At 39.3% G+C, this 16,207-nt stretch overlaps 1 long non-coding RNA gene across 1 annotated transcript in view; it reads right to left on the reverse strand.

Moving 5' to 3' along the window:
* Positions 1–10,725, reverse strand: part of LOC108582168 — a 75,759-nt gene extending 65,034 nt beyond the window's left edge. The window contains exon 1 of the long non-coding RNA XR_001895365.3: positions 9,910–10,725. This is a non-coding gene — a long non-coding RNA (uncharacterized LOC108582168). The remainder of the gene's footprint in view (positions 1–9,909) is intronic.
* Positions 10,726–16,207: the final 5,482 nt, after the last annotated feature.

Raw genomic sequence — 16,207 nt, forward strand, 5'->3', positions numbered from 1 at the left:
AAGCCGTGGTCTCCTGTCTCAAGGGTTCCTCCTATCTTGGTCTCCCAAGTAGCTGGCACTACGGGCACACACCACCATGCTTGGCTTATTTTTTTTATTTTTATTTTTTGTAGAGACAGAGTCTCACTATGTTTTTCCAAGGCTGGTCTTGAATTGCTGGGCTCAAGCCATCCTCCCATCTTTGCCTAGCAAAGTGCTGGGACTGCAGGCATAAGCCACTGAGCCCAGCCCTAAACTAGTCTTTTAAATGCATGAGTAACTATTCATATTATATCATGTCTGATTTTTAAACTAATTATTTATAGTAAGACAGATACTTCTAAATATTATAGTCAATTTTATAGATTAAAATAGTATTCTCTTTTCAGATTGTAAGCATTCATAGTTTTTATACATTTATTTATCTAATTTTCACAAATGATCCCTTTAATAAGCAACTTACAAATTAGGAAATACTTGTTTAATTTATTTAAAAGTATGATTCTTAAATCTTATCTTTTAATAAAATGAATATACCCCTCTGACCTTCTTAGATATATCTGTTGTCTCTAGGTGTTAGTTTCTAGTTTCTAAAGTAAGAAAATATACAAATCAATAGGCCATAAAAGCAATTCCTCATCTTAGACTTTTAGTTAAAATAAAATACAAGAAAGGAGAAAAATTTTTCTCATTTACAACATATTTTAAAATGTTATTGATTAGTCATAGAAAGAGTATTGTTATGCACAGTTAACATTCCTAATGGGTTTTAAATTTTACTTGCTTTATCTTTTTTTTTTCTGAAGAACCCAACTTTAGCAATTGGAATATCATTGTAAACAAAAGACTGAGAACTGCAGAGGAAAAAGAGAGAGTCCTATTTTCTATCAAGAAACAATCTGCAGATTGGGGAGACACAACCTCTAGAAGAAGTGAAAGTGTGCTCTCTCAGGAACAAAGGAAGGGTCTGGTTTAAATAGGGCAAGTTCTCACCTCAGTCCTCAATCAGGTCTGTTTATGCAAAAAAAGTGATCAAACTTGTTTAATTCTGATTGGTCGAAAGTGTTGAGCCCTGATTAAGTGGTTTCCAAGCCCAAAACAAGATGTCTCTGTCAGATATTTCTTTTGAAAGGCCATTGTATGGGGAGGGAGGGTGGGTATTCCAGCTACAGTTTATCTTGGCACTCCCAACAGGAACTGGTTTTACTTGATTGTAGAAAGGAAGGTTCTGTTCCACTTTTACAATATCTTTCCTAGGACAGAGTATTTGACTGCTCCCACACCCAGGTTTGGCCACCAGATTCTGTTTTAATGTCAAGCACCTCAGTAAGGCACAGGGAGCCCATTTCGTCTGTTGGCCAGGGCATACTTTAACAACGTGATAATCGTGCATTCTATTTAAACTTCATGAAGGTGTTTTGTTGGGATAAATAACATATTTAAAATAGAAAATGAAGTTATCTCACACTCATACATATCCAATGACTGAAAGTTTTTTAAAAGAAAAGCTACAAGTTGAAATTTTCCACTATGCAAAAAAAAAAAAAGAGAGAGAGAGAGAAATTATAACAAAATTTTATACTAACAATATTAAACACATTTGAACTTAGGAGAACAGTAATGACAAAAATAATATGTAAAAGAGAAGGAAATACCAGTTTGGACTTAATGTTTTTAAACTGATGAAAGCAGGCAAACAAAATTGAGTAATTTAAAAATGCATGCCTTTCTGTCAAGATTTGAAGCAATGAAAGAAAAGAAGAAAAAAAAAAAATATTGAGCAACTGCTTTCTAAATCATAAAAACAGTAAAAGAGAAAACATGCAAACAGGCAAAATACGATTTTAAAAAAGCAACCATAAGCATAGAGAACTGGTATCCCATTATGAGAGGTGTTTCTTTCCTAAAATTAAGACCTTTTACTAGTATTGTAGAACATATAAAGAAGGATGAAGGGAGACAAGTAAAACTACAGAAATTCCACATAGGGCACAAAGGATCTTTAAATCAGCCAGTCAATACATTCATACACGCATACTTATATCATACAAAATGGAGTTATTATTTACTGAACACATTAGAAACCATCTACTTTGGTAGGATATTCATGGTTGCAGGGCCAGTGGGGACAAATATTGGAGTCCTTTGCTCCTTATGGAGGGGATATACTTGTAAACTCCCCACAATGTAGGATGAGATTCTATAGGGTCTATACCACAAGAGCAATGATGACCTAGGAAATAATCCAACTCTCTTAGAGACTGAAGCCCTGTGAGGGATCAATTCAATCCCTATAATAAATGACTCAAGGTCTGCTAATGCTTTTCTCTAATTAACTTCTGAATTTAAGGGAGTAAAAGAAAAACTAGTATGTTGTTGACATTATTTTATTACTATTGTTATGTATTGACAAGTGTTTCTAGAAAAAGATGAGTTCAGGAACCGTTAGACCACTTCTCAAACATAAAAGCAGCACAGAAATCTAGCAAAGGCCAGAATTTGCAGAATTAGAAAATAGAACTGTTTCTCAACTCCAACTGGTTAAAGATAAACTATGAAGGCCTTGAGCAACAACAACAACAAAAATTAAAATTCAGCCTCAAGCAAGAATCATATCAAGGTTATATCTATTAAAACATTAAAAACAAACACCTACTAATGTTGCATTGATTCAGCCCTTTCAATTAAACAAAATGGCTTAAGACTAAAATATCTCTTAGAAGCTTCATAGGCTCAACATAACAGCATTTAAGCCCAGAGGGAAGAAAAAAATCTTATAAAGAATTATTGGTATGGTTATCAGTATCTGTAGTAGATAGTAATCAAATAAATTAAAAGCCCACTATTACTTTTGAAAAAGTTTTACTGTTAAGATAATCAACAGCCTGGACCAAAAGAATCTGTGACTGTTAAAAAATGTGAAATGACCCTTGGGGCACCCAATTTCCTATGACCAGGAATCAGAATGAAAGAGCTTCTCAGACTCTGGGGAAAGAATAGTATCCAAAATCTGATGTAGCCTATGAAGATAGTGGGCAAGAAAAGTACCTACAAGAGGATCAGAGTGAAGGGCCATGCAGAACAATAGACTGAGGATTGTCTACCCTAGAATAGATCAATGGTGGAGAAAAAGAAGAAGAAGAGGGAGGAGGGGAAGGAAGTCGGGGCAGACGGTGGGAGGGTGGAATCTCTTCAGATTTTCAGAATTGCCCTAGTGACTACCAGATTAGATAGATAGATAGATAGATAGATAGATAGATAGATAGATAGATAGACAGACAGAGAGACAGAGAGAGAGAGAGAGAGAACAAAAGTAATTGTTTCAGTTCTCCTTCTCTTCTGCCTGTCTGTCCAAGCCTGGTAATATTTTATCCAACCTGAATCCTGTTAGAAAGAAAAAAAGCCATAGGTTCACCGGGAGTTTAAATGAAATATGAGAAATAAAGAAATGTTGTTGCTGTGTTACTGGGTTTGGAATGCAGTTGTTATCACACTGTAAACTCTAACTGATTATACCTGCAGTGTATCGACAACATGAATGATGTTTGAAATCTTGTCTTGGATACTACTGGTGCTTTGTCAAGATTCCTTTAACTGTGGCAGTGCACCCATCTTCATGTTGCCTAGAATACTGCCTGCTCACATAGACCAGTTTCCTTCTCCAAATAACTTTTCTTGGTCAAATGGGAGCTGCCTAACTCTGGAGATTATGCTCCCCCTTATCACAGTAAGCAACCTGTGGCCAGTGACTTGACAAACATACCTGTACTAAAAGCCCTTGAAACAATATGGGATTACGTGTGCAAGTCATGCTCCAGATCTTTCCTGTGAGATCCCACTAAAACTAGCCTGATACCTCCTAGACAATACCTGCTTAGCTTTTTACCCTCCACCCAATCTTCCTTCCCTCATTCCACACCCATTCTCCTTGAGAGCATTTTCTAAATCCTTTGAACAAAAATTCCTAGGTTAGATGCTTTCTTTTTCTTTCTTTCTTTCTCTCTTTTTTTTTTTTTTAGAAACCTGACCTAAGCAGTTGGAATCAGAAGCAGGCTCCCAGGATGGGATTCTAGAATTGAATACGTCACTGGTTGGATGGCAATAGAAATTATAGAAATTATTATCACTGGTGGTAGGGTAAGTAGGAAGTTCTTGAAACTGCTCTCCATATCCAGTAATACAGAAAACAAAAAAGCAACATTATATTCCAGGAGGAAGGGCAAAAATTTATGTCAATCTTAAAGACCAAAGGATGTAAGGGTGGTGGTTCCCATCAAATATTCATTTATTATACTTGTCTGACTTCTTCAAACTCCAAGAATGATCTAGAAAGATAATAGTGGACTACCGTAAACTCGATCAGGTAGTAAATTTATATGCACTGCTTGGTAGATGTGGTATTTTTGTTACAGCAATAAGCATCTGTCATGTTATATGAACACTGATAAAGAGAATACATTTTTTTTTTAAATTATACTTTAAGTTCTAGGGTACATGTGCACAACGTGCAGGTTTGTTACATATGTATACATGTGTCATGTTGGTGTGCTGCACCCATTAACTCGTCATTTATATTAGGTATATCTCCTAATGCTATCCTTCCCTCCTCCCCGGCACCCCATGACAGGTCCCAGTGTGTGATGTTCCCCTTCCTGTGTCCAAGTGTTCTCATTGTTCAATTCCCACCTATGAGTAAGAATATGCAGTGTTTGGTGTTTTGTCCTTGCGATAGTTTGCTGAGAATGATGGTTTCCAGCTTCATCCGTGTCCCTGTAAAGGACATGAACTCATCCTTTTTTATGGCTGCATAGTATTCCATGGTATATATGTACCACATTTTCTTAATCCAGTTTATCATTGATGGACATGTGGGTTGGTTCCAAGTCTTTGTCTATTCACAATAGAGAATACAATATTCTATCCCCATCAGAATGAAGGACCAAAAGCATTTTGTACTCATAAGGTAGACAACATAACATATTTATGATCTTATTCCAGGCTTTTTCCCCAACCTGTACCAGAATATAATTTGGGGGTATCTGGACCCTTTGGGCACTCTACTAGAACATCACATTGATCTGCTTTTATTTTTGACATTATGTTTGTTGGGCCAAATGAACAAGATATAGACAGTACTTTTCAGATCATGATAAGACACATGTACTTCAATACGGGAAAGATAAAACCTACACTGATTCAAGGAGCCACATTAAAATATTTACAGGTCTAGTGGTCTAGGGGCATGTTGTGACACTTCTTCCAAAATAAAGGATGGTTTAGTGCACCTTCATGACACTGCATGAAGATGAAATCTCATTAATTGTTAGGCTTCTTCAGATTTTGGGGTGAGCACCTTTCATATTTTAAAATGGGGTTCTGACCTGTTGTTGGATTATGTGGAAGGCTGCTAGTTTTGAGTGTGCTGCAGGGCAGGAAAATAGGCCCCATCTGTGGTAAATGCAGCCTTGCCACATATTGCAACTATAGCTCAAGAGATACTCTAGTCCATTTGCATGACTTTCCCCCAGATCTGTAATCTGGTTCTGAACAAGGAGATAAGGCATTAACCACTGCCAATACATCAATGCTGATTTTTGCAACTGATTAATTTAAACAAAAAATGGATGACCAAGATGCTCAAAAATGCTGAATACCAGCTTGAAGATGTCTGCAGGCAAAGGTGGGGCACTACGATTGAGTATTCACTATACGCTTTAAAGCAATTACTTTTATATAGTAGGATGCATGGGTCTGGAGAACATAAGCTGGAAGTTTAATATTCTTCATCATCTTTCTCAATAATCCATTAAGGGATTTGTGCTTGTCATCTTTAGAAACACTGGGCTCTTGATGTCCTGTTTCCCAGAAGAGAAATTCTCGCCACTAAATATTTAGAGTCCCACAGAGCACAAATCTGTAGTTGTCACTGAATCACTATGGGTTCCTTGTGCCATTAAACCAGAAGGCACAGAGAGAAGTTACTATAATGGTAAAGGTTACTAACGCTGATTTTCATGAGTGTAGGGGAGAATATGTTTAACACACAGGAGATTTTCGGGTGTATCTCTTATTACTTCTATAGCTATTTTAAACTGGAAATAAACAAGTGGAACATACATGGACTAATAAATATACCTTGACACAACTTCAGACTCCTATGAAAGAGTCTAGGTTACCTTTTCAGACAAATTATCTAATCAGCAAAATTGCCAGTTGAAGGAAAGAGGAATTTAAAATTATTGTGAAGGATAGAGATTATGAGTTATCAGTCACAACCTCAGGATTAACTGCAGCACAAGAACTGAATTGTCCCAACATCCTTCCCTTAATAAGTTTTCCAAGGAATCTCAATCTTACTCTAAAAAGAGTAAGGGGAATCTGTCTGATATTATATACATTTAGAGTTACAACAGTATGTGATTTTGTCAAAGCATTGCAAGCTAAAAATAATGAAATATTTGTTTTCTTTTCCTCTCTTGTATGAACTTTCATCCAAACTCTGATTATGTGGGAGCTGGAAAAATATTTCCCAAATTTCTTCTATGTAATTCACAAAAATACTACTGACAGCACTAATCTATTATGCATGCTAACAGATTATTTTTATAAAACAAATACATATAAGCATACAAATCAAAATTTTTAATCACGAAAATAAAAGGCTAACAAAAGAATAGAGCTCTTGCTGACTAGCTACACTGAAGAATACCAGCATCTCTTTTATCCTCTCTTCTTGCCTTATTAAGAAAATGATCTTGATTACAAAGAATAAAGAGCAATAAAGTGGCTAGAGCTTGTGTAAGTCTTTCAAAAGAAAGTGCCCAGTTTGTTCTCCACTGAAAGACAATGAATAATGACATTTTGCCGGTAATCATTGATCCCTGAAAATTAACAATTTATTTATAATCTTCATGCACATTAAATTAAATATTCTGGTGTGTAATGTATATGAAACATAATTTACACTTATGATTACAAAAACACTTCTGAAATGTATTCATACAAGTGAATACAATATACACAGCAATGATAAAGCTACAAACTGCAAGGAATTACATAGATTTTAGGTATAGTGGTGAGGGAAAGAAATAAAGAACAAAAAATACATACGGTTTGATGACGTTCATATAAAGTTCAAAAACACACAAAAGAAATACAGTAAGTTTTTATTTAATGTCATCAATCAGTTCTGGGAAACTGTGCCTTTAAGCAAAATGACATATCACAAACCAATTTTTTCATGGCAAATTGAGATAATTAAGGGTTAAGTTTCTATAGTATACTTCTGGTCACAAAAATATCACCAAATATCTACATAAAGACCCCAAAACACTTTTAATATTAAACATTGAGCTGAATGTGGGCTACATATATGTTTAAGAAAGATTAATAAAAAGAAGATAATCATTTACCCAATTTTGGTGAATCGTTGAGTGCTGGCGGTTGTAGTGGGGATGGGTTAAATCAATGAATAAATTTTTATAAAGCAGATGTTGTAAGGAGCATCTCTCACCACCATGCAGTTCAAAAACAAACAAGAATAAATATGGCTGGCTTGCTGTGCACTTTCATACTGTTCCCAGACCACATTGAGGCTCGGCCTGGTATTTCTCATGGCCCAATAGTGAGATGCAGATGACCCACAATTAAACTTGCTTAATCCTTAATGGGTCCTGTTAAGAATTCCTTGGTTAAAGGGCCGGGCGCGGTGGCTTGCGCCTGTAATCTCTGCACTTTGGGAGGCCAAGGCGGGCAGATCACGAGGTCAGGAGATCGAGACCACGGCGAAACCCCGTCTGTACTAAAAATAGAAAAACTTAGCCAGGGCAGTGGTGGGCGCCTGTAGTCCCAGCTACTTGGGAGGCTGAGGCAGGAGAATGGCGGGAACCCGAGAGGCGGAGCTTGCGGTGAGCCGAGATCCTGCCACTGCACTCCAGCCTGGGCAACAGAGCCAGACTCTGTCTCAAGAAAAAAAAAAAAAAAAAAAAAATTATTTGGTTATTTTGTCATGCTTTAAGGCCAAGGCAAAACTCTTGGTGAGCTTTTGTTACACCCTAGCTTTTGTATAAGGGCATTGGGCTTTTAATATTTAACTTAACCACTCAGTCAGTACAGAAACAGTTGTTACGGAGGCTTGTGTTAGTGAGACCTGGCTTGCCACAATACTACATCATTTATTGTCATGCATTTATATGATTATCATATATTTTATGAATTTTTATTTTACAATAATTTGTATTCATTTATTCATTCGCCAACTCCCTTATTCTAGTTTAGGGTCCCAGGTGGTAGAAGCTGTCCCTGTAGCACATGCATGAGGCAGAAACCAGCCCTGGACAGGGCTCTGTTTCGTGGGAGGGTACACTCACAAACACCTCCACACACATAAGACTGCGACCATATAGACACAGCAATTCACGTGACATGTACATCTTTGGGATGTGGGAGGAAACCAGAGTACCTGGAGAGAAAGTGATTTTTTTTTTCCTCATTGACATTATAACAAAAAACATTATTTGAGGCCCCTCTGTACTGCACAGACAATTAAAATGGTCTGTGTATGTAATCTTTGTGTATATAATATCTAAACATAGAAAACGTATACTAAACATGGTATAAAAGATAAAAAATTGTGTAATTTTTATATACAGGACACTTACCACAAACGGAGCTTGCAGGTCTGCTTCCTCTGGGTGAGGGAATGAGTGAGTGAGTAAATGTGAAGGCTGAGGACATTACTGTACAATATGTGGACTTCTTGAACACTGTCCACTAAGGCTACACTTAATTTATTTAAAAATCTATATTTTTTTCCTTTGTAATAAATTAACGTTAGCCTACTGTGACTTTTTTTATTTTTATTTTTATTTTTTGAGACAGAGTTTCGCTCTTGTTGCCCAGGCTGGAGTGCAATAGCGCAATCTCGGCTCACTGCAACTTCTGCTTCCTGGGTTCAAGGGATTCTCCTGTCTCAGCCTCCTGAGTAGCTGGGATTACAGGCATCTGCCACCACGCCCAGCTAATTTTGGTAATTTTAGTAGACACGTGGGTTTTATCATATTGGTCTGGAACTTCTGACCTCAGGTGATTCGCCCACTTCAGCCTCCCAAAGTGCTGGGATTATAGGTGTGAGCCACTGCACCTGGCCTTGACTTTTTTACTCTAACTTTTTAAACTTTTTAACTCCTCAGTAATAACATGTAGCTTAAAACACATACACAATTTATACTATACAAAAATATTTTCTTTCAATCTTTATCAGCTTTGTATAAGTTATTTTTCACTTTTGAATCGTTTCTTTGTTGTTAAAAACTAAGACAGGAACACACCCATCAGCCTGGGTCTACATAGAGTCAGGGTCATCACTATCATTGCCTTTCATCTCTACGTATTGTCCCACTGGAAGTTCTTCAGGGGCAGTAACATGCATGGAGCTTCAGGGGCAATCACATGCTTGTCTCCTATGATAACAATGTCTTCTTCTGGAACACCCCCGAAAGACCTGCCTGAGGCTGTTTTACAGTTAACTTTTATTTTTTAACAAGGAGAGAACGTACACTCTAAAATGATAAAATGTATAGTACATACATAAACCAGTAACGTAGTCATTTATTACCCTTATTATTATGTACCACACGTAACTGTATGTGGTAGACTTTTGGATGACTGACAGCCCAGTAGGTTTATTTATGCCAGTACTACAAACAGACAAATAAACTGTGGTGCTACAACTTTGAGGACACCTAGGACATCACTAGGAGATAGGAGGAATTTTTCAGCTCTATTATGGAACCTCTATCATATATGCAATCCCTTACTAACGGAAAACGTTGCTACAGCTGTACACAGGAAGTCCTCACTTAACCTCCTTGATAGGTTCTTGGAAATGGTGTCTTTAATCAAAATGGCATGTAAGGAAACCAATTTTACCTCAGGCTAATTGAGATGAGCAAGACTCAAATTCCTGTTGACGCAGCTAGGTGACAGACGCCGCCTGGAGAAACTTCAACCCACCCGCACTCTGAGGTGTAGCCTCCGGAAGTTTGGGACGTTTGCAGTGGGGAGGAGCCTGGCCCCGCCTCTTCCTGTGTGGAGCCTGGGATTCAAGCTGCCGGCGGGAAGAGCTCTAGTAGGCGCTGTGGATTAGCGAGAGTCCCTGTTTCCCCCTCTTCTTCCTTTTCACCCGATATCACCGGATAAAACTCTGTATTACTATTCAATTTGTCTGTGAGCCTGAATTTTCGTGGCCGTGGGACAAAGAACCTTGTCTTTAGCTGAATTAAAAAAAAAGTCCTGCAGCATTTTTGGTGCACGACGTGGGGGTTCGAGAAGCGGTGAGTGAAATGGGGAGTCAAAACCTTTCACTGTGGTTTCTAAGCCTTTCCATCCTCCCACTTCTGAGACTAGGGGAAAAGTGCCCCCAACTCCTGTATAGGGGTCGGGAAAGACAGGCGAATGGGGGCTCCTTGCTCCCCCTCCCCTACGTGCATGGACTAGGACGCATAACCCAAGGGTCATGCACAGCCGCTGTCTGGTTGCCAACCACAGTGCATCCTTCCCCTTCCCCCCGCCAAGGGGTTTTACTCCATTGATAGTAATTCAACTATTATCCCTAACTATTATCCTTAAGAACCAGTTGCATAAGAATAAGAGGTTCTGGCCCGGCTGGTGTCTCACTCCTGTAATCCCTGCACTTTGGGAGGCCAAGGCGGGTGAATCAAGAGGTCAGGAGTTCGAGACCAGCCTGGCCAATATGGTGGAACCACATCTCTTTTAAAAATACAGAAATTAGCTGGGCGTGGTGGCGAGCACCTCCAGCTGCTCAGGAGGCTGAGACAGGAGAATTGCTTGAACCTAGGAGGCAGAGGTTGCAGAGAGCCGAGATTGCTCCATGGCACTCCAGTCTGGGTGACAGAATGAGACTCCGTCTCAAAAAAAAAAAAAAAAAAAAAAAAGGAAAAAATTGGTTCTTCCCTAGGAATTTTTAAACTGTTTCTTTCCTTCCTCTTCTCTGCCTCATCAGCAAGTTAACTTGTAAGGTTTTTTTCCCTTCTAGAAGACATTTTACTAGGCCAGATCCCCCAGATATCACTGTTTATATTCGTAAAGTTTTGATTGTAAACAATGATTTTGTGGAGACAGGGTTTTCTTCAGCCTGTGACTCTTCTGTGTGTGATGTCTGTAAAAAGAGCTCTGATTAATTTAGCCTAAAGAAAGACAAGCGCTTGGATCTAATATTTTTTAAAGGGAAGATAAAAGCTGTGGTACTTTTCAGTTCACGTGACTTTAATCTTTGCTAAGTAGGAACAGCCTTAAAGGTTATGGATAACAAGTAAATCACATCAAAATGTGAATAGGTGGGCTAAATTATGAATGTCAGATGCAAGGTTTGCTAAGTGTTTCGAAGTTACAAACTACTTTTTATGTTTTGAGAGCTATTTAATTTGCTGGCCTTCGCAATTGATAAGGCCTGGGGACATATGGAACTAACCACGATCTTAATTAAGCAGGAGTCAAACCTGGCTGCACTTAACACACAATTAAAGCAACTTACCCCTTTTTACCTGAAAGTTAAAAGTTGCTGGGTGTTACCATTATAACATGTAAATGAGACTATTGAAAATTGATTTGAATGCAAGGGATGTACGAACAATAAAATGTTTTTTAGTAAAAAGTCATAAGAAGGCATGGAAATGTAAGTTTTTGCCTAGGGTTAAAGGATTGTTTTGAGTTCCATAGGAAAAGCTGAAGGTTCAAACAAGTGGTGCAAAAATGTTGGAAATTAATCCCACAGAACAGGTTCTGTGTGTGAACATACTGACTAAAAGCAAAAAGGTATTATATGGTTTTTCTGTAAATTCATCATTGAAATAAAAGCATGACAAGGTTTTCTGAAGTTGCTAATCTGCTCTTTGACAAAATTTGTAAAGGGTTATAAAAGATTTTTTGCTTTTTTAAACTTTTCGAGTCATTTTGGCAAATTAAAAAACTTGTAATAATCTGAACTTTATTTCATAATATCGAGTGCTTTGAGCCTTGAATGCATTTAACAGGCTTCCCAAAATCAAACTTAAGTTTCAAAATTGTCTTTCCTGACACCCGGCTTTTTGGATAGTCCAGGGACTCCTGGACTATCCATTAAAGAGAGGTAAACAGGATTATTTGACATGTTTAGGTACATGGGGTTGCCAAAATGATGTTCAATATTCTTTAGGTTATATGTTGGTAAATAATGCTAATATATGTTCCAAAATTATATGGCATTTCTAAAATGCTAGTGTCTAAGTATATACTATCAATTATGATTAAGGGTGTTAAGTTTGTAAACCACGAAGATAACCAAACTTCTTTGTCGGTCGTGTTTCTAAGTGTAACTACCCTGGACATTTTGCTCTTCACAGATAATTGTTGTCTTATTTTAATCCTTTTCAAAAGATGGTTTATCATTAGCTATAGAACTTAAACAGGTGCTCTCAAATACAGACTTCTGATAACTTTGAAGATTGTAACATTAGAATAAAGGAAAATGTACAGGACTCAAGAAGAGCAGAAATGTTCACAAATATCAAGCAAAACAAGAGTTAACTAAATGGACTGAAATCAGGAAGCTGAAGCAAGTCTTTCTGTCTTTTGCTTGGAATATTGCTGATCTTTGTTTGTCAGAGTCAAGAAAGCTTATTTTGAACTATTTACAGCGTTTAATAATTAAGGTATTCACTCCTGTGATCAAAATTTGGAGCATGTTTATTTCTCTCTGCCTGGTTCTTCTAGAATTTGGAAACCATCTGTGAGTAATCTTATGGCAGTGTAGTTGTTTGCATCAATGCAGTAAGAATCATTTTTCTTTTGCAACAGAACACAATTGGAGAAACTGGGTATTTTACAAAGGCTTTGACTGGAAGGGTATGCTTCCCTTTAAGGAGTCAATCTCGACTTGTAGAGCCAATAAAAGCCCAGTGGGGAAGCTGGCCTCGTACCCTTGTCTGTGCAGTCCCTGTACAGGGTTCCTGACTTGTGATCAGTAAAGAATGTCACTTTCTAACAGGTCTAGGAGCTCCAAGTTTATTATAGAACCCAAAGAGGAAAGGATCACCCAACTCACAGGTGTTTGAGAATACAAACCCCTTGTTGAGCTTGGCTTTAGAAGGTCTTATCTGAGATTACCTGTGGAACAAACTTCCATCAAAGCCAATTCAAAAGGCCTGTGTCGAAATAATTGTTCTTGCTATACTTTATGCAAATAATCAGTCCAAGTATAATACTAAAGTCTATTTTGCAAACCAGTCCTGTGATGATTTTTTTAATGAAAACCGACTGGAGAGAGAGAAATCACGTTTCAAAATGTATCATATATTTGTCATTAAATTCTAAACTCACTAGTTTTTAAGTTTTTGCCTACATTTCAGACTTACCCGGCTTGTTCCTGTGAACCTATCAGCAATCTCTGGTGGAAGCTCAGAAAGAACAAAAGGGGATGGGTAATGTCAAAATCTGGATCAATATTCCAGTTCTGAGAAATTACTCTACAAATCCTTCCAGGTGACTGGAATAAATAGGGTGCCCATCACCCGGGGGTTTTCTCTGGAGACAGTAAGACCGAAGGAACTAACCAAAGCCAAGCACCACGCACCCACATCCTAGAAAGAATAACTGTAGCTACCAGTTATCTGAGTGTGTTACAAGACATCCTTTTCTCTCTCTTGTTGAAGAAGGACTCAGTTCCACAGTTTCACGTCAGCATTTGACTTTAATAAGGAGTCCATGCAACCACCCCCCAAGACACATTTTTGTCCCAGACTCAATTCCAAGCTTTGGGTCAAAGCCCTAGGAAAGAAAACTGGATCTGAGGGCTTCGGAGGCAGGTGATAACGCAGGTTAAAAGGCATAGCGCAGGTGAGTGTGGCTGATTTGTGCCGCTTAAGCCAAGCCGAAGCTGTTTCATGGCTAAAGGCCACATTAGTATTTTAACAGACCAATGGGTTCACCTTGCTCACTGCCTAGACAGAGCTGATTTGTCAAGGATGGGAATTGCGGTGGCGAAAGAGTAATTCACACAGAGCCAGCTGTGCAGGAGATTGGAGTTTTGTTATTCAAATCAGTCTCCCTAAGCATTCAGGCCTCAGAGTTTTTAAAGATAATTTGGCAGGTAGGGGCTTGGGATGTGGGGAGTGCTGGTTGGTCAGGTTGGAGATGGAATCATAAGAGGTTGCAGTTAGTTTTTTTTTTTTAATATCTTCTATTCTTGGGTGTGACGGCAGAACTTGTGGAGCCAGATTACTAGTTTCGGTGGTGTCAACTGATCCACTGAGTGCAGGGTCTGCAAAATATCTGAAGCACTGATTTTAGGTTTTACAATAGTGATGTTATCCCCAGGAGCAATTGGGGAGTTTCAGACTCTTGGAGCCAGAGGCTGCATGACACCTGATTTGTAGAGACAGTCACCCAGGCTGGGATGCAGTGGTGCGATCTCGGCTCACTGCAACCTCTGCCTCCCAGGTTCAAGCGATTCTCCTGCCTCAGCCTCCTGAGTAGCTGGGACTAATGGCGTGTGCCACTGTGCCCAGCTAATTTTTGTATTTTTAGTAGAGACGGGGTTTCACAATGTTGGCCAGGCTAGTCTTGAACTCCTGACCTCGTGATCCACCCGCCTTGGCTTCCCAAAGTGCTGGGATTACAGGTGTGAGCCACCCCTCCTGGTTGTAATTTCTAATCTTGTAGATTACGTGGCAGTCCTGCAAAGGCAGACTGGACTCCAGGCAAGAATGAGGTCTTTTCGGGATAGGGGTGTTATCAATTTTGTTTCAGAGTCAAACCATGAACTCGGTTACTTCCCAAAGTTAGTTCAGCCTATGCCCAGGAATGAACAAGGACAGTTTAAGAGTTAGAAGCAAGATAGAGTTGGTTAGGTCTGAGTTTTTCACTGTCATAATTTCCTGTTATAATTTTGCAAGGTGGTTTCAATATCCATGGCATAAATGAGGTCTAGGGAACTCCCAGGCTATTGACAGTAGGTGGGAAAGAGACATAGGTGAGAGCAGATAATTGCTATTCTCTAAGCTTCCCTGCTTCATGGGTGCAGGCTGCTTTGGTATCCATGGCGGTGCCTGCCAAGGTCGCCGGAGCTGAAGTATGGAAGTGGGAAAGAAGACACTTTTACCTTTCTTTCTCATGTGCCTCAAGTATCTGCTATAAAGAGAAGGGAATCAGGGATGTCTGCTGCCCTCTTTCTAGATGGCTGGCCATTCATCTTCAGTCTGTACTCCTTTAGAATGCATCCTGAACCCCTGGGACTCCTTTGAAAAAAATCCTTTCTTTTTTTTTTTCTTTCTTCTCCTGGGTTCTCTCTTCACAGATAGGTAATTGTGTCTCTGTACTGTAGGACACTCGTCTCAGATGCATCCTCTAAACTTGAAGAAGTTAATTTCCCCAACCTTAAACTGGTTGGCTTAGGATTGTGCTCAGGAGAAGGGAACCCAGAAGCCCAACGTGCTGGCAAAAGGGTAAAGTTGGGCTTTTGGCCTCTCTCTCCCTGTGCAGACTGGTAAAGGGCCTTTAAATTTTTGAGCTGTCCTTGCCCCTCCCCTTTGTTTCGTTTTGATACATGTTTTCTAATAACCTAGTTTGTCTCTTCCTGCCTTCAGGTGGTCAGACTCTAAATGGTCACACAACCAGTGCCTCTGACAATGGCCCCTTCTACTGGGAGTCCTTAAATAGGCCTCAGAGCGACCTCTGACTGCCATTTTCCCAAAAAAGCGCCCCCTATCAGCAAGAAGCAGTTAAGATCGGTCTTTGTCCTTATCCTTATTCCAAGGGCCTTACATGTACCCTTTTTTTTTTTCTTTTGAGATGGAGTATCGCTTCGTCGCCCAGGCTGGAGTACAGTTGCACGGATCTCGGCTCACTGCAGCCTCTGCCTCCTGGGCTCAAGCAATTCTCTGCCTCAGCCTCCTGAGTAGATGGGATTACAGGTGCCCGCCATTATGCCTGCCTAATTTTTTTGTATTTTTAGTAGAGATGGGATTTCACCATCTTGGCCAGGCTGGTCTCGAACTCCTGACCTCATGATCCACCCGCCTTGGCCTCCCAAAGTGCTGGGATTACAGATGTGAGCCACCACGTCTGGCCTAGATGTAATTCTTTAGAGTGGGGAGTGAGATGGCCAAGTGGGAGGGAGGTCCCTGGAGAAACTCCAACCAGCCTGACCACTGAGGTGGAGCCTTGGGAAGTT

This window comes from Papio anubis, chromosome 12 (genome assembly GCF_008728515.1).
Source record: "Papio anubis isolate 15944 chromosome 12, Panubis1.0, whole genome shotgun sequence".
Classification (NCBI taxonomy): domain Eukaryota; kingdom Metazoa; phylum Chordata; class Mammalia; order Primates; family Cercopithecidae; genus Papio; species Papio anubis.